At 42.0% G+C, this 22,906-nt stretch overlaps 1 protein-coding gene across 1 annotated transcript in view; it reads left to right on the forward strand.

Annotated features, from left to right (window-relative positions):
• The first annotated feature begins 12,374 nt into the window (after nucleotides 1-12,374).
• Nucleotides 12,375-22,906, forward strand: part of LOC135107969 (uncharacterized) — a 96,739-nt gene continuing 86,207 nt past the window's right edge. The window contains exon 1 of the mRNA XM_064018465.1: nucleotides 12,375-12,668. The gene's annotated coding sequence lies outside the window, so the exon portion shown is untranslated. The remainder of the gene's footprint in view (nucleotides 12,669-22,906) is intronic.

Here is a 22,906-nt window from a genome sequence, read left to right on the forward strand (position 1 = left end):
GGGGTTTTATCTTTAATCCATTATAAAGTATAGTGTTCAACACCAAATGGATCAGCAGCTGCCACTGTGTGTGTGTGTGTGTGTGTGTGTGTGTGTGTTCCAATAACATAGGAGACACCTTTGATGGCAATTGTATTTGTTTTCCTTTAAGAACAATGCTACAAACCTTGACCTGTCTCCTTTGCATGGCCTAGTCTTCACACAGTTAGCTGGATTTCCATGTTTTCAGGAGGTGTGAGAATGAACAGTTCATGAGTGGACACTTGGACTATTTCAGTGAAATTATGTATTTATGCCCAATCTAGATACTGCCCTAAGTATTCTCTTTCTTTCTTCATAACAGAAGATAGCTTCTGATGATGGAGTGCAAGGCAGACCATTTGGAGATTATTGGTGCCTTTTATCGTCCATAGCCATTAAATGTTCATCTTCAGGTATTATGTTTATGCATTTTTCACTATATTTGTGTACTTGTCAACTGCATTATGTATCTAAGGAAGTAGGCAACAGGTGAGGGTCCCTCTGAGAAACACACCTGGAGAGGATGGAATACCTGATTCCCATTTTCTTCACTAATGACTGTGGGTAGATATTGCTTATTTCACTGCTTTCCATGTTGATTGCAAAGACAGCATGGTGCAGCATGTTCAAAGGACTGCATTCCCTTTTCCACCTCTTCCATTGGTGCATCTCACCTGAGTGTTATCACATTATATCACTTCTGGCCAGTATGATCCACTTTGACCAAATCCACATTCTCTGTTTGATCTGACCACTTCCCTGTGCCAGTTCTTTCATTATTAATTGTGATAATTTTATTTTGACATATCCTAGCTTCATATGACCAACATGTGGTGGTTCCTGAATTTCCTTAACTTCTCAACACACACACACACACACACACACACACACACACACAGAATTTGACTCGAATCCTACAGTCTTACTTTACTACGATCAAATAATTCTACTTTGTTTCACACTCCTATTCTGTCCACCTCCCTAATACAAAAATTAACTTTTCATTCTTTTTACTGGTAAATTCTGAACTCCCTGTGTGCTTCTGTATTTCCCCTTACCTTTGACTTGAACTTTATCAAGTTTCGGATAATGCTTTTTCTACTATATGTATAGGGACTAGCACCTTTAAGGAAACTTTATAACTTTTTGTTGCTGTAAGTCTGAGCCACTCTTACATAAAAAAATAATAATAATTAATGAATTAGTTAATGCCGAGTGGGACTAAGACTACAAACGGAGTGTTTGTTCCCTACACACATTATAAGTTTGCTTGAGATTAACTTCTATAGATTTGAGATTAACCCCCCCCACACGGATCCTTAATTAGGCATGGATTCCTGGTTTCCTGTCTGAGGATCACTGGCTACCCTTCCTGTTTGGGAGAAGACTGACTGAGAAGGCAAAGAGGAAGATTCTGGTGATGCATGTCCAGTGTAAGGCTGGTGTTGCAGGAATGGTGCCGCTCTGTCGCTACTCAGGCAGCAGCTGGCGGTGTCCATTGTTCTGTAATGTTCTTGAGTAAATGTAGGTCTTTTTTTTTTTTTTATGATGGGTTGTATATGTATCTCGTGTTTGTTTGTAGTCTCTCTCTCATTAGTCATTATTATTATTATTATTATTATTATTATTATTATTATTATTATTATTATTATTATTATCATTATTATCATCATCATCATCATCATCATCATCATTCATCATCATCATCATCATCCACAAGATGTCAATGATATCACATTTAAACAGCTCGCTCACCTAGCACATATCATTATAAACATGTTCAGGACGAGCATTATCCTTAAACTCAAGCACGACATCCATTTCATCCCTACATAAATAATTTATGCCATCAAAGACGATTCTTCTCACCTTCAGTCGTGTTGCGTCACCCTCGAGTCCGTCCCTTGAACTGGGAGGCCCATTAGAGAGAGAATAGAGGCTGCATGCCATTGACGCTGGTGGGGACGTCAATATAAGCTTGAAATTAAGGTGTGTAGTTTCCTTTTGCTTTCACTGTTCTAGGAAGCGAATGATTCAGATACAAAGATATGTTTATTTATTTGTTTATTATCATTTTTTTTTTATTTCTTTCATTGTTCGTGGAGACGAATTATTCTGATACAAAGAAAAGGGCTTGTTTGTATAGTTAGACATTTTTCTTGTATTTCCATACGACAGCATGGGACTATATTTGCAAATTCTCGATTTGTTCTAGATAACAGGTTATCATGGAAGTTATAAGGGAAATGCATTTAAATATATTGTTCTTAATAGTAATAGATTCTATATTTATTTTCAGGCAGTGCTTAGATTATGAGTTTTTGCTTCATCAGACGATATTAAAGCAAGCAGTGTAGTAGTAGTAGTAGTAGTTTTTGTTTTGTTCCCCTTGTTCCTCTTAATCTTATTAACTTTAATTGTTCTCCTCATTTTCATCCTCATCCTTTGTTTTTTTTATTCTTCATCCTTCTCATTTCTTCTACTGTCATGATTATATTTCCCTTTGAGAAGATGTACACCCCATGATTACTCTAGCACTAACCTTCCCACATCCTCCTCGATGCACGATGGTCAATAAATACTGATGCACAATCGATCATACGAGTAAAAGAGAGGGGGCTTAGGGTTCGAAGGTTCCATTGTTTATATCCCCTTTCTACACCAGGGAGGAGGAGAGGGATCGGAGAATATACCCTTCTGTAGTCCACTTTTATATCTGGATTTTTTTTTTCTCTCTCTCTCGTTTTCTTTTTTCCAATACGTATTACTCTGGGAACGCGTCTTATCTGTAACCTACTTCCAGAGAGAGAGAGAGAGAGAGAGAGAGAGAGAGAGAGAGAGAGAGAGAGAGAATCATCAACGAGAATTTGAATAATGACCTGTACAGCCTCTGAAAAAAAAAAAAGGTCCTTATGAGAGAACAAAATGTCGAAGAATATGAGACAAACGCATACTGATGGGAACGCTTTCACGCTTCCTGCTCTCTTGTAGTAGTAAAGTGAGCAGCGGCCAGTGGAGTGGGAGATGTTTTTCTCATATAAACAAATGAGCGTCTAATTGAAGGTAATTATGCATGAGTGTCGTGTTTCTATGTGTGTGTGTGTGTGTGTGTGTGTGTGTGTATGATAGTACGCTCTCTCTCTCTCTCTCTCTCTGTGTGTGTGTGTGTGGGGGGGGCACATGCTAGCGTATCTGAGAGAGAGAGAGAGAGGGAGAGAGAGAGAGAGAGAGAGAGAGAGAGAGAGAGAGAGAGAGAGAGAGAGAGAGAGAATTATCCCAGCACATCAAAGCAACAACCAGGAATAATCCACACGAGGAAATCCATCTGGAAATTACATAATGAGTTTTCCTGTTTTATTATTTCCGGTTGCTCTAGTTCTTCACAAAATCTGCCTCGGGTGCGCTATATTTCCTGGCCAGTGCAGTATTTGGGCTGTATTCTGAAACGCTTTCTCTGCTCTCTCACCATGACCCATTTCAAAGGCTACAGAGATGGTTAGCCGGGTTCTCAAGAGCGTTTCTCCTGCTAGCAATGCAGAAATCTTGTTCATCTGGCATTAGAACTGTAAAAACATCCTTAAAACCACGTAACTTCAAGTATGTAGAGCTTTTTGAATGTGGTAAAGGTGCGGCGCTCGTGACCAGGTACAGGGGGAGGGGATGTTATTCAGTATGCAAAGGGGGGCGGCTTCATGGAGGGGCACATTACGCCATTCCTCATATCTGCACCTACTAATCTTATAACGAATGTGCAAAAGAAGAAAGAGTGAGAGAAAAGTAAAAGAAGAGTAAGCACGAAATATTGTATGCGAGAAGTTTTTATAAGGTCACAGGTTCCAGTAATGTTATGAGGATGAGTTATGAGTACGGTGACCCACTTTGAGAATTTAGGACTGAGGTTTAAAAATACGTGGAAGTAAAAGGACGTCTCGCCTGCTGGAGATCCACCCGGTTACTTGAGTTCGTATTTGTTAACGCTCTGGGATCGCTCAGGGACTGCCTTCAAAGCCCACTGAGATGATTGGTCGTATTCTCATGGGTTGTGGTTGAAAGTTGAGAGATTTCGCCTTTGCAGCGGATGATTTTTTTTTTTATTATCATTGGTGGTATAAAATCCTTGTTAAACTATCATTAGAATGAGTAAAAACCTTTGAAAACTCCAGTAACTTCTACCAGAGCCTGAAGACTGTGGAAAGTTAAGATAATAGGATGAAATGCTTGAGAATACGGTTATTTATGTTGCTTTACCCGCAGCTGGATTACTTATGCTTGCACCGGTCCCAGTCCACATTTAGATTTTTTTTTTCTTTTTTATGTAGCCCACGTCAATACTGCACCCGCAAGATAACTCTGAACAACAGCCACACCGATCCCCACAACCACACTGTCAGTCCACCTCTTACTGGCTCGGTAAACTTTAGCACTCGTAAATTGTTCAGTGGCATTAGCAATGACCCCCGCGGTTGACTTACACTCTTTTATTTATACACCGGTTTATACTGCCGCATTTTAAAGAGCATGAACCAATCACAACATGACTTCTCGAAAGTCAGACACTCAGCTGGCCAAATTCCCATGATCACCTGTCCGCCACTGCTGATGTCACGGCGCGATGATGTCATATTACCAGGCCATCACTGTTTGTTGGCGATGCAAAGGCCGATCTATGAACTAGTTTGGGGTCTGCATCTCCCTCTGGCAGTGGATTCCTGAGCCGTGAACAATGGGTAATTGGCGATGCAGTTTGTATACAATTCTGTGCCATTAACTATAGTTGGTAATTATTAGTGAGGCAACGCGTGTGTATTGCTGCTTCGTGACGGTGGCAGGTAACGCACGGACACACGTATGTGACTCGGCGTAATTTGGTATCTTTACGACAAGCAAGAGGTAAGTGAATGGGTATCGATCACCCATCACTTGCTTCTTCACGCACCAGGAAAGAAATCTGAGTCCCTTCGTTCCCTTTCAGAGGAGCAGCGCAAGCCAGACATGACATTTGCTCAGCCATCACCACCGAGAGTGGATCAGCAGAATAAACATGGAGTTTTGCCTTTGAACGCACATAAGTATCACGGAGACTTATAAAGCATTACGGCAAGAGCGTGCGTGTGCGTGCGTGGCGTGGCGGGGTGAGTGGCGTGGTGGATATGAGGACGGAGAGTCGGGGAGGAGTGAGGTGAGGGCCGCCACCCGCCACCGCCGCCCGTCACCTCGCGGGGCTCAGGGTGTTTGCTGCGAAATCATTGCATTACAGGTCACGTGTCGATGGCTGACGTTAGCATTAGCACCGCAGCGCCTGCCACGTCACCTGTCACACCACATGCCGCGCCGCAGTGCCTTACCGTCTGCCACACGCCCTGCCACACTGCCACCACTCCACTCCACCGCCGCGTCTCTACCTTACCGTGGAATTTTAACATAATTAGGTCAGACGCTCAATACGTGTATGTTTAATGAGCGACGTTCGAGTCTGAGCCAAATGACGGGAAATTCTGAAGATTCGAACTCGTGAGCTCGAGAGGAAGTGATATGCCTGAGAAATTGAACTAACTTTGGATCGAAGGTGAGATGAGAGGTGCAGTCATGTGTGTTTAGGTGAGGGATGCAGGCTGAGGCCGAGGAGGAGATGCATTATGGACAGGAAATCAGATCTAAGGGTGAGAATGTTGCATAAATTAATTAGGAAAGAGTAGGAGGAGCCAGCAGGACACCTTTAAGGAGTCACCTGGGGATGGGAGTCAGGCGTCGGGGTATTTTGCGTCGCCGCCCCATTGTGGGACTCCGAGACGTGGCTGTTGTTCGTATCTACAGTGCAGTCTTGTGAAGTTTGGCATGCAAATTGTATATGTGGATAGTTTATTTGTTTGGTGGTGTCTGGATAGGTCTTCACTCAGGAAAGCAGGCTAAACTGCTCTCTGAGTTTAAGATTAGATCATGTAACAAATCACAACAGCCTCGTAAATAATGTAGCTAACCATAACAGCCTTGTAAGAAGCCAACAGGTTTACTGGTATGTTCTTCCTTTGTGTTCCTTTGTGTTCCTTTTGATACTCGAGGAAAAGTGGATAGAAAGGACACAGGGAGAGTCATCAGTAAGGTCAGCGTCCTCTCATCCCTTTCAGTCGACCACAATGTGAGTGCTCTTTTAACCACAGCGGCAAGCACCTAACTCCGCTGCGGCAAAAATAAATAAATAAATAAATAAATAAATAAATAAATGAAATAAATAAATAAATAAATAGATAAATAATATAAAAAATAACAATAAAAATAAATAAAATAAAATAAAATAAAATGAACTTCGACTTGTTTGCTAGATTGACTGATTTCCCTTAATGTGATTTCTGTATTCATAGAATTCAAAAAGACTTGCGAAAGGTCATCATTTTTTTTATTTTTTTTTATTTTTAACATTCTAACCAAGAGAGAGGCGGTGTAGGGGAGGCGAGAGCGCGGGGCGTGAGGGGAGGAAGGCGTGACGGGGGGGAGAGGGAAGCGTGACGGGCGCGACATTTATCAGACAGCTTTTCTGGTTAACGATGATTATCGAAGAGCCGGCTGAGTTATATGGGTGGAATAGTTTGTTTCTTGCCTGAATTCTAATCTAGAAAATATGCTTTAGTTATGATCGTATTCTTACAAAAGTTTTAGCGGGTGCATTATAAAATATTTAAATGAGGAGGCTGTCGTGCGGTGGTGGTGGCAGAGGCTCGCTGCAGCACCAGGGGACAGGCTTAACGGCAGGAGGGGAGGGGGAAGGGGGAAGGGTGGTCGGTAATCTCGGCAGTGGGGGTCAACAGCCTCACAGGGGAACAAGCCTCTCAGGGGCCGCGACATTCCGGCCCTTGAGTTCTGTTCGGGGAACTAGTTCTGTCCTGGTGTTCAGGAATCTCCTCTCCGGCAGCAGCACTCGTGATATCAAGGAAGATTTGCCATTCCGTCGCCCGAGCCACATCAGTCAGGGGTCGGCCGCCTCCTTGCCTGTAGTCATTGGGCGGGAGGGAGTCGCACACTCCGCCTTGTCGATACACCAACTTGAGAACGCCAATTTACATACGAATCTGCATTCAGATTCCTGCCATACCGGGAGGAGACTCGAGGTTAGATTGGATAAATCTGAAACTGAATACAGTATGTGGGACTCTTCTCTCGCGAGGATCCGCCGGAGCGGGGCGGGGCGAGATGGAAGGTCGGGCGCCACCAAGTTTCCTTTGAAGCAAATTGTTGTTAAAGCTTTTGTGTAACTTTTCTCCAGGTTTTCAACTTAGGACCTAAGTACCATATTTTTGCATAATTTTCTGTAACAAAGAGCAAAACTTCAATCTCAGAGAAATACTCTAAGGAGGCAGATGGGAGTGTCGCCCCCACGCCCCCCCTACTACGTCCTCACCACTTGCTCCATACGACTCACCTGCCTTAGGTTACACTGGTCGCTGCGAGTCAAGAACCAGCTGTGTGTGTGTGTGTGTGTGTGGCATCTTTTCTGCTTCATCGACTCATTACCACAGCTTCAGCACACTTCACTGCAGCAAGGTACTCGCGGCTGCACGGTGGCGTGGCGGGCCGCGCGGTGGCTGTGCGGGAGGCGCCAGGATACCTCTCAAGATGTGCCGCAGCGGTGTACTTATTTCGTAGACAACACTTCTTAACGCAACACAAGAGAACCTCCTCCATTAAGGAACAAATGTATTCAGATTGGAGGAGAAAGCCGACCATGGGAGCCGCTGAGAGACACTCCCGTTTTGACAACAATGGAAGGGGAGAGTGTGGTGGTGGTGGTGGTGGTGCCAGGACCTGCTCGCCTCTCACAATGCAGCACTCTACTCCCGCCGGTGCTAATGTGGGGTTCTAGGAGGGTCCATTTCTCACACCATCCGGAGGAAATGTTGCAGGACCCCTCAAGAAGCTTATAAGTTCTACAGCTACGCCGTCAGTAACTTGCCGTGACGAGAATTTGAATGATTCACCAACTAGGAACTGAAGACAAACTCAGACTTGGTGTGGGGGCGGCTAAGGACGCATGATCTGAACCCTAAATTTTAAAAGTAAAGACATGATAGATAGATAGATAGATAGAAAGAGAGATAGTGATAGACAGAGACAGACATAGATAGATAGGTAGATAAATATACAGAAAAATAGATTAATTGACTGAATGCTTGAGTGATTATCTAAACGCCGCAATAACAAGGTAACTAGTAATAATGACATAACAACTAGAATAATGACGGGTGGTGTGAACGGGGAGTTGCAACTATCACCGCCGCGATGCGCTTCTCAGGCCGGCAACAAATGCCACGCACAGGTGAGCAAAATGCCATCGACCTGGTCACAGAAGCCCTCAGGTAACCCTGGGGGACACTCAGGTGCGGTAGGGGAGCGAGGACATAATATTGCACTAACTCTCCACCTGTCAGTTATATTTATTACGATTTAAGCCATTTTGTAATCTCTACGGCTTGAAGCTGATGACTCGGCTTGTTATGCACTTGAAATATAGTGTGAAATGTTGTTCAATTACTGTTTCCGTCAGCATAAAATTACATTTAAATTTTCCTGCCATGTTAAACCCCAAAATTAGGATTACACGCTGTTTTATGCGCGGCTCACTGCTAAATAACTACACTCTATATTCAACTTTGTGTGTCTGATCCTGGCGCGCCGGAACTCAAATACTTTTCCCTGAATGCACCTAGAAATTATTCTTATCCCAGTATCTACTCATACTGCAGCATAAACAACAGTATAAAGCAGCCTAAAGATCACAATAAAACGTTACTCTCCATGGCTTCAGGAGGAAACTCAAATACTCTCCCTTGAATGCACTTAAAAATTATACCAATCCACTATTTAGTCATATTGCAGCACAAACAACACCTCAGACGCACATCGAGGCATGAAGACCACAACTGATAACTCTTTGTGGCTTTAGGAGGAAATTGAAATGCTCTCCTTTAATACACCGAACAATTATCCTTATCCAGTATCCAGTCATATTGCAGCACAAACAGCAGCCTTTCCTGATCACAGTCGAACATTACTCATCACACCTCGTGCTTCAGTGGGGGTGGGGTGGAGGATCAGTGCAATAAACAACCAAATAACCTAAGCCTCCCTTGAGACCCGCCTGGGGACATTATCGAGTCGTCATCCTCGCTTCTATCCTGATGACGAGCGTTCCCGGAAGCATCAGCGGGTGGTGTAGTTAGGGGCGAATATCCTGATTCTGATAACACAGCGGCCTCCCGGGTGGAATTCGAAGCCCCGCCGAGCTGCTCCGAACCCTGCAGGAGTCATGGGTCTATATATTGAAACACTGTGGAGGGTTGTTATTCAAGGCCAAAGTGATGCGTAGTCGTGTTCCCGTGTGTGTTTTATTTCATTTTATTTTTTTTCCCTGTTGCTGACATAGAAAACTTGTTGAAATGTTACTTGAATCCTGCTGGTGTTTTCCTTTTAATGGCACAGACTAGAATTATAAGAATACCCTTGAAAATTACAGTAACTTCTACTACACCCTGTTCATGCATGTAGAGATGAGAAAGAAATGTTTGGCAATGTGCTCCACTTTTGAAAGTCGAGTAACAGCACTCATTCCCACTGTTTAGTCTTCCCTCAATCCTCTGATAAAGTGAGTCAGGGAGGCTCGTGTCTTTTTATCTTTAGGTGAGAATCCACAAAATCCCAGGTTTTGAAAGAAGAATGTCAGCGGCTCAGAGGACGTAAGATTGATGGAAAACACAAAACACAGTGGAAGTAAATGCGACAGGTTACACAATACAGTGAGAGGAGTCCCGGATTCAGAAACGCTTCGTTGTCTCACCATGACTATTTTCAAAGCCCACTCAGATGATTAGCCAGGTTCCCAAGCGTGTTTTCTTGTAAATAATGTAGAAATATTGTTAATCTCTCGCTAGAACCATAAAAATCACCCTTAAAAACCCGGGTAACTTCATCTAGAGCCTTTTGAATGTAGTGGAGATGGGGTGCAGAAGTGTTTCAGAATATGGTCCAGAGTGTGGCAGCTTACTCCGCTTCTGACCAAGACTAAACCACCGTGAACTGCGCATATTTAACCTACGACACGCATGAGGGATGCGAGTGTATATTGGTGCTTGAGGGAGGAGGAGAAGGAGGAGGAGGAGGATGAGACTGAGGACAGGAGACAGGAAGGAAGATACACGTTTGCGAACTTGTAACTGAGAGCGATGTATCCCAATCTTGATATGCAAATGAGGCATAGGCTTGTGGGGGGTCGGTGATCGGCCAGAGAGAGAGAGAGAGAGAGAGAGAGAGAGAGAGAGAGAGGAGGGAGGCGTATTCAGAAGCGCTATTCTCTTTCACCACGACTATTTTCAAAGGCCACAGAGATGATTAACCGGTTTCTCAAGACATTTTCTCCTTTAAATGTTGTATAAATCTTGTCAATCTGTCACTAGAACCGTAAAAAAACACCCTTAAAAACTTTTGAATGTAGTGCGGCGTAGAAGTGTTTTAGAATACGTTTCAGAGAGAGAGAGAGAGAGAGAGAGAGAGGTGAGGGCGGACAGTATGTTGCTTGGATAGGACGCAGCTTTCGAGATGCGCAGTTGTTACTTTGTGATGCTATTAAGATGGCCGCAATGGAGGTGAATGGCGTGGCGAGCAAGGCAATGGAGTGCTTGTTGGTGGTGTGGTAATAGTGGTGGTGGTGATGGTGGTGGTGCATAGCGGTGGTGTGTTAATGGCGTGTGGTGGCGGCGGTGCTAATGGCGTGTGGTGGTGGCGGTGTTAATGGGGTGGCACGGGGCTCATATCATCTTTTTGCTCAGATACTTTATTGCAATTCGACATTCTTTCTTTTTTTTATTAAAACATACATTGGTATATTGAAAACAGTAAGCCCTCGCCTGCCTTTAGTCTGTTATCCTTTTTATCACCGCCGATCATGTGGTGCTGTTGTACTGTTTAATCTACATCAGGTTTGATTTTAATTAAATAAAGCCCCGCGTATACGGATCGATGGGGCAACAATGCGCACTTTTAGGTTTATTATTCTGTCACCAGATGGCGCCCTTGGCCTGGCGGGGTTACCAACAACTCATTTATCTCTTCGTTTAATGGAGAAACCTTCATCAAGGGAGGAAAAAAAAAAAAGTTGAAGTCGTAAACAGAACGGGGAGCTTTTGTATATACGGCAGAGATTGTCCATATTATTAAAGTTACAATATCTCTATTACCTTCAGTTGTAATGGAAGAAAGTTATTTATAGTTTTGCGTAGAAAATTAAATGGAAGGGAGGGCAGTGTGGGGAGCGAGTCACTTGTTACTTGACGCTCGTATGTGTGTGTGTGTGTGTGTGTGTGTGTGTGTGTGCGTGCTTTGTTGGTTACAGTTTCGCCTCCTAAACAAACGGTGATGCTCATGGGTTCGGCAAACGATCTGAAAGGATCTGATTCTAATTACTTTGTTTTGGATATTATAGTTTTCCTCCCCCCCTGCCCCCCGAGCGATAACACAACTGCATGGAATAGCAATAATACAGCAATGGGCGCAGTTAGTCAGATATAAAATACAGTTGTGCAAATGATCTGACGCATTGTTTATTATCTCGCAATCACCCGATAAATTTGCACGTCACGGGGTTGTAATGCATCAGGAAGTTATGTGCAAAGGCCTGCAGTTGCGGACACCAAGTTATCAGTTTTAAGCATTGACATTAGCGACGGCACAGACATAATTCCAACTGAGAAATAGGCGACCTGTTATACGTAACGACACCGTAATGTAATAAATATCTGCTTAACTAATGACGAGTTTTTATTATTAGCATATTTCCGTGGCATTATACAAACAGGGGAGGAGGAGGGAAGAGGGAGGAGAGGAGGTAGTTGAGGGGGCGCGGGGAGCACTTGATATAGGGAAGGGATGGGGAGGAAAATGTTAGAAGAGGAATATTGAGGAACTTGTTGGGAGGAGGGAATGTATGGAGAGAGGAGGAGACAGGAAAAGAGGAAAGAGGAGAGGAAAGTGTAGGAGAGAAGGAGAGTAAGATGAGGAAACTATGGGAGGAGGTAGAGGAGAGGAGAGTGTTGAGGAAGGAGAGATAAAAAAAGTGCAGGCGAGGAGAAGGGAGTTGAGAAAAGCATGAAAGAATAACAATGAGGAAGGAGGGAATAAGGAAAACAATGTAGGGAGGAGGAGAGAAAGAGGGAGAGAATGAGGAAAATGGGTGAGAAGGGAGACAAGTCGGGGGTTAGGCGAGGCAGATTGGTGGGATACCGGGAGAGGAGAGGCGGGAGTCGGGGAGTCGGGGGTGGGGGCGTCTCAGTGGACGGGACCGCGCGGGACGACTGGACGGGGTGGGAAGGACAGGCAGTCGCTGCTCAACCCCAGTGCTGGAAGGTAGCGGCCGTCGAACTTCCCCTCCGCTGGTCGCGACATGGATTCCTCCCTCGGTAACACTGGAAAGTAGTCCCGGAGTGTTTAGTGCTGGTCAATATGTACGATCGCCGAGTGTAGCGGTGGCGGAGGGAACTGTGCCCGCGGTTGTTGCTTCTCTGCGGCATGGACTAAGTGGGAAAAGTGTGCGGGTGTCTTGAAGTTTAGCGCACAGGACGGCAGCCGGCAAATTGGCGTTCCCAGGACCTGCACCAACGGCTGAGGTTCGTAGATACTTTCGTGTTCCTCCCGTGTTGTGTTAAGCTTTAAGAGTTAAATGTGAGTGTGCTTACTCATGACTAAGACCAGTGATTGAATATAAAAAGGCAAAGCTGACGTGAGTATCCACCAAAATGCGTGTTTTATTGAGTTTGTTAGCCACATTTATCTTGTCTCGGGTGTTTTGCGGCTTAAGAGTCAGGCGTGGGTGTGTTTATTCGTGATTTTGAGCCTTGATTGAATGTAAGAGGCAGATCTGACTTGCATATCAATTAAATACGTCCCCTGTTGAAGATATTAGCCGCTCTCGTCTCGTCTCTGGTGTAGTGCCTTTATAACCAGGCGTGGGTGTATTTAGATGTGTTGTAAGCCGATTTAGACTTGAATTAATGGAAATGGTAGAACTGACATGCATATTCATTAATTACATGTCTTATTGAAGTTGTTAGCCACTTGTTTTTTTCCCTGGTGTAGTGCACTTTGAACCGAACGTGGGTGTGCCTGTGTCACGCTCTGATTTGGTCCCGTGAATGATTGGAAATGGTAGAGCTGATACGCACTTTCATTTATTAAGTGTCCTATTGAAGTTATTGAGTCTTCTTAAGAAAACACGGAATGAATGGAATGAATGAGGAGTCTTCTGCTGAATGCCTGAGGAGAAAATGGGAGGTTAAAGCTGTCTTGGCTGAAATTCGGAGGTACACGGACTGAAAGATTAAGACCCGCGTTTCACTTTGTGTAGATTAGACATACGAGTGATTGTGGTGGTGAGAAAATGCAGGATAAAGGAGCTGTTTATTTTACTAACGCTTCCACATTTTCTCATTTTCCGTGAGGAACTTAACTGTCTGAATGTTAGATAAAGATCTGCTTCATCATGTATTTTCTCACCACCACAAGTCCCGCTTTTCACTTAATCTCTTTACCACTTTAAAAGACTGTAGTGGAAGCTATTAGTGTTTTCAAGGATGTTTTCATGACTATAGTGGTAATTTGGTAAGAAATTCAACACCCTCAGTGGTAAAAACACCCGTAAGAACTTGAGTAATCATCTCTGTGGCCTTCGAAGCAGTGCCAATGAGACAGAAGCTTTTAACGATACAGGCTTAAGGCGGATGACACCCACGCCCTGCACCTTTCTGTGGGCGGTCGCGTCCCTCCCTCGTGTGTAATTTGGTATCGTTAATGTCTTAGGAAAGGAATTATGTCCAATTATCGCTGTCTTTGCAAGGGAGCACCAAGATTTTTAGCCCCGGTCAACAAAAGGCAGCGTTAGGAAATCAGGAATCTTTTTTTAGGAATATTTTTATGAACAGAACATGAGGCGGGGGAAGGGAGGGAGGCATTTTTCTTTTGATTCAAGAGAGCATTTCGAGCATTAATCTCCTAAGTGACAGGTAATGCAGGTTAATGAGCAATGCGTGTTTATTTTCAACACCTTCCCAGAGATTAAAGGTGGCGGAGTTTTACCGAATGACATTTTTTTTCGGTTTTTACGTCACTCATGCAAGCAGAGAAAAAAAGTGTTACGGCGATGCTTTCTGATGACGTAACAACTGAAATATTCATCAGAAGTACAGAGTGTGGTAGAAATTGAGTTATTGTAAAGGGAGAGAGTGGAAAGGGAATGAGAGACAGATTTTTACAGACTAATGCAGAAAAGGTGTAATGTTGATATTTCACGTTGTAACTTGTGAATCTTGTATGTCAAAGGTACTGTGTTGAAGCAGAACCTAACCTAACCTAATGTAGGAAAGGTGTTATGTCGATATTTCACGCTGTTGGTAGTGAATTATGTATGTCAAAGGTGCAAAGTGAAACGGAAATTATACGCTGTTGAAAGAGAGAGAGAGAGAGAGAGAGAGAGAGAGAGAGAGAGAGAGAGAGAGAGAGAGAGAGAGAGAGAGAGAGAGAGAGAGAGAGAGAGAGACGGGGAAATAAAAAAAAAGATGGAGCTCGGTTTCCTGGCCAATATTTTACCTGTCTGTTGCCTGTTCCGTTACTGTGTTAGATTACCTCGTCCACTTCAACCCTTTTCCGCCGTCCTTCAACCCAGCCCCGCCCCATTCCACCCCCTTCCACCTTGCCTAGACCCATTCCCCTTTCACCCCATCACACCTCGCCCAACCCATCCTCGTCCAGCCCCGGCAGCTTTGGGGAAACGAGTAACGAGTGTTGATAAAGTTTCCGATCTCACTGTTAATCTCGCACCTGTTCTCACTTTTTGTAGAATATGTGTGCGATTTCTGTACCTGTTACTTTTTTTTTTATCTTTTTCTTTTCTCTTTCATATTTTTCAGTGTGGTGAGGACAAAATGTTGTGGTTTTTCTTTATAGTTTCATGTCACGCGAGCAAGACAAGGACTGCTCATAAAAAAGAAAACCCGGGAAGGAAATTATTCAGATATTGTAAGGTATTTCTTCTCGTTCGCATCTACGTTGTTATCGAGTTTGCGATATTGAGTTACTTCATTAATTTTCCTATTATAATGCTTACTTTAGAAGGAGAGAGAGAGAGAGAGAGAGAGAGAGAGAGAGAGAGAGAGAGAGAGATATCCTGGTCTGCTGTGGTCATGTGTAGAAAAAAAAAAAATCGTGTGTATTTTGTGTGAATAGTGTTTTGTATAGAGTTCAGTAGTTTTCCTGATGCTCTTAACTTCTCGGGCAAAGGAAGCGTTTTGTGTGTTGTGAAAGTGGTGGTGGTGGTGCTGGTGGTGGTACTGTATAGGTGTTGATAGTGGCAGTGGTAATAGTGAGTGGTGGTTTAGTGGTCATGGTGATGTTAATGGTGGCAGTAGTGATGTCTGCCCTCTTTATCTTTGGAATATATAGTGGTGGTTGTAATGATGGGGATGACAGTGGTGATGATTGTGGTTGCAGAGACAGAGACGTGGATGAATGGTGATTGATTGTGATGGTTGTAATAGTTATAGTAGTGGCTATTGTAGTAGTAATAGTGGTTATGGGACTAGTTGGTTTGGCGTCATTTGCAGCAGTGGTGGTGGTTGAGGTGGTGCTAACGCTTGTGGTGCCGTAGTTAGTGAAGGCAGTGGGCGTAATGGTGGTAGTGGTAATGACAGTGGTTTTAGTGATAATGATTGTCCTGGCGTCAATGGTTGTTGTGGTTGTAAAAAGTAGTAGTAATAATGGTCGTAGTAATACGTATGTTTGCGTCAATAGTAAAGGCAGTGGTTGTAATGGTGGCATCAGTGGCAGAGTCAGTGGCTGGATGGTGGTTGTAGTGGTGGTGGTGGCTGCGGTGCGTTGCGGTGCCTCTCATCATAGCCAAGGTCGGCTTGCCCGCCAGCTGCCGCCTCGCTGCTCCCAGACTTCACAGGCAGCAAGTAGCCTTGAGATTTATGGAGATTAAGCAAACGTCACAGTAAATATACACCGGGAATTATACCTCAACTCATGGGATTGTCACGAGCCACGCCATTCTCGGAAGCCTTGCACTCGACCACCCACTTGAACCTTGAACTTTATATTTAGAACTTTGCATTTGTAGCTGATGAAGCACTTGCAACATGTTGAACTTAATATGGAACCTAGCTTTTGTATGCATTGAAACTTACAGAAAGCGAAACACTTGTTAACTGAACTTTGTATACAGAATTAGCCTATGTGTACAGTGAACTTTATAGAAAACTAAGCGTTTGTACACTGAAAAGTTTATATGGAACTTTTGGTTACATTGAACTGTGTAGAAAACGAATAATTTTCTACACGTTGAATTTCTGTTTTTTATACATTGAGCTTTGTAGAAAACTAAATATTACTTTGTATACATTAAACTTGTATAGAAGTCTTGTTTTATATACATAGAACTTTGTAGAGAACTAAGTATTTCACTCATAAACGTCAAGTTTATTTTTAGTATTTAGGACGCTGAGTTAGATTTATATTTTGTATATTATATTTTAAAGTGAACGGAGGCCTTAATTTCATTGTACTTATTTATTTATTTATGTATTTTAGTTTTTTCACTGACCTTCGTAGAAGACTTACCTGTTTTCCTACATGGGAATTAGTGGAGATTTTACACTTTTCTACACAAATATATATATATATATATATATATATATATATATATATATATATATATATATATATATATATATATATATATATATATATATATATATATATATAGTGGAGATTTTACACTTTTCTACACAAATATATATATATATATATATATATATATATATATATATATATATATATATATATATATATATATATATATATATATATATATATATATATATATATATATATATAAAACTTTATACTTGACCTGCAAAGCTTACATGTTATATACTCTCAATAAAACTTGCTTTCTGTAAAACTTATCCTTTACACTGACCTTTATAGAAAACGCACTTTCTACTACGACCTTTATAGAGAACCTTTCTACACTGATCTTTACAGTAGAACACCTATCCTTTATGCTCTGACCTTATAGAACCCTATATACTCTGACCTTTATTGAGAAAAAATACCCATTATACTGAACTTTATGAAAAACTGCTTTATATATGTACTGACCTTTATAGAGAACAAAATACCCTATAAACACCGACCTTTATAGAGAAATCCTTCATACACTGAACTTGCCACAAATCTAAACCCCTATTTTTTTTACATACACAAACCTCATACAAACCTAAACACAGTGGCCACAAGTACTATTCAAAAGCTACTAAACATTTTTACCTCGTTAGGCTCCCTTTGTCCCTTTCCCCCCCTCCCAGTGCCCCTCCGAGGTTCACCATTTTATTCATAAGGGATGGGGTATTTAATGCTTATTCTATTTGCTGTGTTGTTACTTGGAATACGCTAATAGTGTTGAGCACCGCGACGGGAACCACTCCACGAAATATTAATGGCGCCGTGATGCAATACGTGGGTACAGGTGTAGGTGGTCGACCCGCGCTGCACAGGGAGGGCTTGGTTTTGTGTTTGTGTCTGTGTATTTACGTGTGTTTGGGTTGGTAATTCATTGTTGTTATTGTTACTACTACGCCTACTACTACCACTACTACTGGTACTACTACTGGTGCTGCTGCGTCTGCTACTGTAGTATCAATACCATGATTTAAACTATGGTTATAATGATAGTAGTAGTAGTAATAGTAGTAATGATAATGATAATAAAAGAAAAATAACAACAGCAGCAATAGACAATAATGATGAAAGAAGCACACACACACACACACACACACACACACACACACACACAAATACTATAGTGCTAAAAGAGGGAAAGAGCAAAAAAAAAAAAAATGCAAGTTTCTGACTCCGTTTTATATATTTTTACTTTCTGTAATTGTTTATCTATTCACTTTTCCTTTTTCTTTTCTTTTCATTCCGGTACCAGAGAGAGAGAGAGAGAGAGAGAGAGAGAGAGAGAGAGAGAGAGAGAGAGAGAGAGAGAGAGAGAGAGAGAGAGAGAGAGAGAGAGAGAGAGAGAGAGAGAGAGAGAGAGAGAGAGAGAGAGAGAGAGAGAGAGAGTTAAGCCTCGAACTGGATTTTCTCAAATTGTTTCAGTTTATTTTTTCTACACTTTTTTGCAACATTTTTTTTTTTCCTTCCCGCTTCACTCAGGTTACCGGGAATTAGTTACATATGTATTTAAAAAAAAATTTCTTTATTACTTTCCTCGTTTCCTTGTAATTCTTCAGTTTCCAATTGTTTATATTCGAGTGTGTATTTAAAGAGACGTATGTGAAGTAAGGGATACTCTTTTTCTCTTTCTCTCTGATCAATAGAAGCTTAATAATAGTGCAGTCTTTTCTTTTCTTTATTTCTTTTCTCTTCTTTCTTTTCTTTCTTTTCGTATTTTTTTATTTCTTTACTTTTCTTTATTTCCTCCATTTCTTTACTTTCTTTATTTTTTTATTTTTTTTATTTTCTTTCCTTTATCCTTTCCTTTATTTCTTTCATTGTTTTCTAGACTCTCCAGTATCCAGTTTTTTAAATTCGAGTGCTAAGTAAGAATCTCTCTCTCTCTCTCTCCTCTCTCTCTCTCTCTCTCTCTCTCTCTCTCTCTCTCTCTCTCTCTCTCTCTCTCTCTCTCTCTCTCTCTCTCTCTCTCTCTGATCAATAGAAGCTTAATAATAATGTACTTATAATGTACTTGTGTGCGTGCTATTTCGGTTCCCTCAAGCTTATTTATGTTCCGCAGTGCACGTAGTTATGAATGGAAGTGTATCATTTATTCGCTCGTCCCTCCAATGTGATGAAATGCAACTAAGTTAATGGTCATCCTGTCTAATAAATTAAAGCACATCTTTTTTTTTTCGCCTCTCATGTTGTCTAACGGTCTAATTTCACTGGTATTATTATTATTACCACTACTACTATTACTACTACTACTACTACTACTACTACTACTACTACTACTACTACTACTACTACTACTACTACTACCACCACCACCACCATTGCCTTCCTACAGCATATTTTACTGATATTGGTATTACTACTACTACTTCTACTACTACTACTACTACTACTACTACTACTACTACTACTACTGCTACTGCTACCTTCCATCATTACATTCTATACATCATTGCTCTATGCAGGTGACTTGTTCAACCTGAGAAGAAAGAGTGAGTGTTTGTAGGAGATTGTCAATACCACTTCTCTTCCTCTCCTCTCCTCCACTCTCCCTCCTCCTCCTCCTCCTCCTCCTCCACCCACTCATTGTCTATTGTGTCTTGATGTTCCTTCGTTTTGTTCCATCATTTCCTTGTTTTTCACTCGATCGTCTTCCTCTTCCTTCTTCCTGCACTCGCTTCCTGCATCTTATTATTATTATTTTTTTCTTTTCGGTTTTACTTTCATCTCCCTCATCTTTTTATAATTCATCTTTTTTCTCCACATTATTTCTCTATCTCCTTCCTTCATCTTCTAATTCCTTTGCCTTCTTAGTCCACCCTCTTTACTTCTCTTCCTCTCGCCTCCTTCACTATCTTTCCCCCGCTTCTTCTTTCATCTTCTTCCTCCACTTTTATTCTCCCTCCTCCTCTTCCTCTTGATTTTTTCTCCACTATTTTCCTCCTCCTCTTTCGTCCACCCTTACTTCGCCTTTTTCCTCCACTTTTTTATTCCTCTTTCTCCTCTACATTCTTCCTCCACCTTCTTCGTCCATCTTCATTTCACTTTATTCTACCCTTTTACTCATCTTCTGTTTCCATATTTTTGTTCCACTATCTTCCTCCACTTTTTATTCTTCTTTCTTCTTCTTCTCCTCCTCTTCCACCTGTTCCTCCTCCTCCATATTCTTCCTCCACCTTCCTCCTTCGCCATCTTCCTCCACCATTTTACTCTTCTTCTTCCTCCTCCTCTTCCTCTGCCACTATCTTTCTCCGACTATCTCCCTCCACCACCCTCCACTTTTGTGTTATCTCCGTCTTAGTGTTTTCGTTGCAGTGCATTTGTATCTTCTTAAATCTCCTTGTTTTCTCTCTCTCTCTCTCTCTCTCTCTCTCTCTCTCTCTCTCTGTCTCCCATTTCCGCATTCTTCCAGTTCTTCCACTTCCCCGTTCTTTTATTTTCACGTTGTCTCGCATGTTCACCATTTTCTGTTGTTCTGTCTTCGTTTTTTTTTTTTCATTGTTGGTGTTACTTTATTATTTTTTTCTTTCATTAATGTTTATTGGTCTTGTATGTACATGCTGTTATTTCACTTGGCCCTCTTGATCTTGTTTTCTTACCTCGGGTCCTCCTCTCATCTTCTTTATCCTCGAGGCACGTTCTCCTACTTTATTCATGCTTTCCTCGTCCTCCTCCTCCTCTCGCTGTTCTCCTTTACTCCGCCTCCTTTACTTCTCCACTGCTTCTCTTTTGTGGGTTTCCTTCGTGCCTTGTTCTTGTTTCTTGTGGTTTTGTGGCTGTGAAATATTTCTTTTTTAGTTCTTTTTTGTTTTTTTTTGTTTATATGCTTTTATTTTGGTCTTTATGTGTATACTCTGTCTCTCTCTCTGTCTCTCTCTCTCTCTCTCTCTCTCTCTCTCTCTCTCTCTCTCTCTCTCTCTCTCTCTCTCTCTCTCTCTTTCTTTCTTGCTTTCCCCTCCACCTAACCTTCGTTATCCTACCTTCACATTCATACATCTTTCCTCACCTACCTTTCTGCCTCTATTTCCCCTCCTTTGACCTCTATCCCTGCCCCTACCTTTCTTCTACCCGTGCCCCCTGCCAGCTGAGCGGTCACTGGTAGGGGTGAGGAAGGGGAGAGGACGGACTAAAAGTTTTGATCGTCGCCCTAAGACCCTGAGGCTGTTATTTTGAAAGTAACGTTGCAGGAGGTCACTTCTCCCGTCTCTTTTTGAGTGATGTGTTTGTTGGGGATAAAAGGGCGTTGTGAAAGGTCCCCGTCTGTGTTTCTGTGTGTTTGTCTGTTTGTTTGTTTGTGTTTTTAAGTTTTGTCTCTTTGTTTATCTCTCTCTCTCTCTCTCTCTCTCTCTCTCTCTCTCTCTCTCTCTCTCTCTCTCTCTCTCTCTCTCTCTCTCTCACTGTTTTGATCCATTTTTTAAGGAGGTTTGTGAGTGGGATTCCTTCCGCTTTCTCTCTCTCTCTCTCTCTCTCTCTCTCTCTCTCTCTCTCTCTCTCTCTCTCTCTCTCTCTCTCTCTCTCTCTCTCTCTCTCTCTCTCTCTCTCTCTCTCTCTCTCTCTCTCTCTCTCTCGTCTCACTCCCCTCATCCATCCTTCTCACTCTTCCTCCCCTCCCCATCAACTCTTCCTCCCTCCCTTCCCGCACCCACCTCCGTCACGGTCCGCGGCGAGAATGGTGTCATAGACAGAATGGAACAGGTGGAAAATCCGCGGGTTCACTGAAAAAGCGCGCCGGGAGGAAATAAGAGAAGCCTGGCCGTGGGAAGTCCCTGGCTTCTGCGGGAATTTGGTTAGACGAAGCAGAGCAGAACGGGACTTAGGGAATAAGAACTTTGGGGACTCTGGGCTTGACTAACTGGCTGACTGTGTGAATGAGTGAGTGGGTGGGTGGCTGGGTACATGGTGATAGAGACTTGGCTGAGATGAAGCAAGACAGGATGAGGTTTAGGAATTGGACTGAATGGATGATTGATTGAGTGAGTGGGTGGGTGGCTGGTTAGTAAAATAGAGCTTACACGGTGATAAATATTTGGTCTGAGATGAAATAAGATGAGATGAGGCTTGGGAATAGAGACTTAAGATTTTATTGAGTGAATGAGCGACTGTCAAAGTGACTGACTGGCTGGTTAGTGCAAGTTGAGTTTACGTGTTGATGAGAATGGAGAATTGTCTTTAACTTTATCATTCATTTTTGACGGTCATTTCGTCTCCAAACAGAGTACAGCGTGTAATTTATTTATTCTGATATTTATTCCAGTCCATTAAGCGATGTGCTATTTTGTATTTTGTGATGTAAATGATATTTTTATTGTCTTCTGCTGTGAGACTAGCATGTGTGGTGTAATTTTTTTTATTGCATTAGTATCAAAATATAGTAGTAATGGTAGTAGTAATGGTGGTAGTAGTGATAATAGTAGCCGCAGCAGCAGTAGCAACAACAGCAGCAATAGTAAAATAAGAATGATGATAATATTAGTAGTAATAACACTACCAATAATAATAATAATAATGATAATAATAATAATAATAATAATAATAATAATAATAATAATAATCGATAGTAATAATAACAGCAACAACTCGCACTTGTGTCTAGTGTAATTATGCAAATTGAGCATGGAATCCTAACACATGAATGAGCTATATAGTTTTAATGCCAAGTAAATATTTTTGGAGTCGTTAAGTGATGAAGCGTCACACACAGGCAGTAATACAACAAAGCACACAAGATAACATGCCAGCAAATAGATGAGTAAACTGATGGTCTTTCATTTTTTTTTTTTTTGTTAAGCTGGAATAAACTGATTTTTCTCTTAACTTTAGTGCAGGAACGTAATGGGAACTTTTTTATTCCCCCTTTTTATAACGTCCAACGCATTCATCGTAAATTACGCGAAGAATTAGATTTTGCACGAAACATTAAGGCACATTGCACAGCGTGATGATAAAAGCGTGACTCTCGCTCTGTTTATCAGGATTTAGCATACATTTCAGAACATTAAGAAAAATACCGGGACCATAAAATCCAAAACAGTTCCAGATAATTCTCCGGAAGTGGTCAGTGAATCTTAAAGGGAAAGATTTGCAAAAAAGAAAGAACTAAAAACACCTTAGTGAT

This window comes from Scylla paramamosain, chromosome 16 (assembly GCF_035594125.1).
Source record: "Scylla paramamosain isolate STU-SP2022 chromosome 16, ASM3559412v1, whole genome shotgun sequence".
In the NCBI taxonomy this organism is placed as follows: Eukaryota; Metazoa; Arthropoda; class Malacostraca; order Decapoda; family Portunidae; genus Scylla; species Scylla paramamosain.